The following is a 1,294-nucleotide window of genomic DNA, read 5'->3' on the forward strand; positions in this document are numbered from 1 at the left end:
TGTGTGTGTGTGTGGGGGGTGTATCTCTGTGTGTTTATATGTGTGGGGTTGTGTGGGGTTCTGCATGTGTATGTACATGTGTGTATATGTATGTTTATGTGTGTGAGTGTGTGTGTAGGCGTTACGCAGCCTAGCTGAACTCTGACACCTAGTGGCTTTCATTTTCATGTGGTTAATCCCATGACATCACCCTGTACCAATAAGGAAGAGATAGACAAGGCCGATGTGGGCCCAATTCTCAGTATCGCTCTCTCTCTCTCTCTCTCTCTCTGGCTGCCTCTCTCGTTTTACCTCGACCTCTTCCTGTTTCACTCAGCATTCTCGCTCTGTGTTTCACTGCCCCGCTCCCTCCCTCACCCACCTCCTCTCTCTCCATTGGCAGTTCCCACTCGGGGAGAGGTTTGATCAGAAATCAGCTACGAGTCCATTTTGCTGAGTTTAACGGAGAGGTCTTCTCTTTGCTGTTTCCTGCTGCCTGTGTGCCACTAGCACCCCCCGCACTCTGTACCTTCCCTCTCACCAGGGACAGAAATATGGCCCAGGCCTGGAGCTCCCAGCATTCCTTGCTGTGCCGCCATTTTGCTTTAACACCCGGCTATCGCCAACCACGAGAAAAGACTCCAAATGGTTGGAAATGTTCAGCAGCATCAAAAGTTAAGTAAAAGGGAAAAAAAAGAAACAAAGGCAGGCCACTCCCCTGGTTGGGCAGGGTCCATCAGACCCTGACTCTGCCTGCTCGCCCTGGTGCAGGGCAGGGGATACCCAGATTAAGCGGGTAGTAGGCTTCATTGGGGGGCTACCCCCTTGATGGTTTAGCGTCATCCTTCACCAGGACTCCAGTGACAGTGAGTCGACATGGACTTCTGACCCAGGCATCTTATTCCGACGAACGCAACGCTTTAATGTTGAGTACACACCTCCCACCCCCCCCCCCCCCACTTCTCTCCACCAACCCTTGCACATCCACTGACCCCTCTGCATCCCAGAATGCTGCTCCCAAACCTCACAATGGTTTCCCCCCCCTCCCACTGGCTCCAAAACCAGCTTCCCCTCGGCTTCCGCGGAGCTGACACCCAGCGGTGGGCCTGCAGACACCAGGCACCTCGGGAGTTGTGGCCCGTTCTGGTTTCCACGCGGTGGGAGAGGGATTAGGAAACTGTGTCCCGGTGAGATGGGACACACAGGTGGACGCAACAAGGCCTCCCACTGTCCTGGAGGAGAAAGTGAGGTCTGCAGATGCTGGAGATCAAAGTTGAAACTTTATTGCTGGAACAGCACAGCAGGTCAGGAGCAT

Source organism: Chiloscyllium plagiosum, chromosome 37 (assembly GCF_004010195.1).
Source record: "Chiloscyllium plagiosum isolate BGI_BamShark_2017 chromosome 37, ASM401019v2, whole genome shotgun sequence".
NCBI lineage: Eukaryota > Metazoa > Chordata > Chondrichthyes > Orectolobiformes > Hemiscylliidae > Chiloscyllium > Chiloscyllium plagiosum.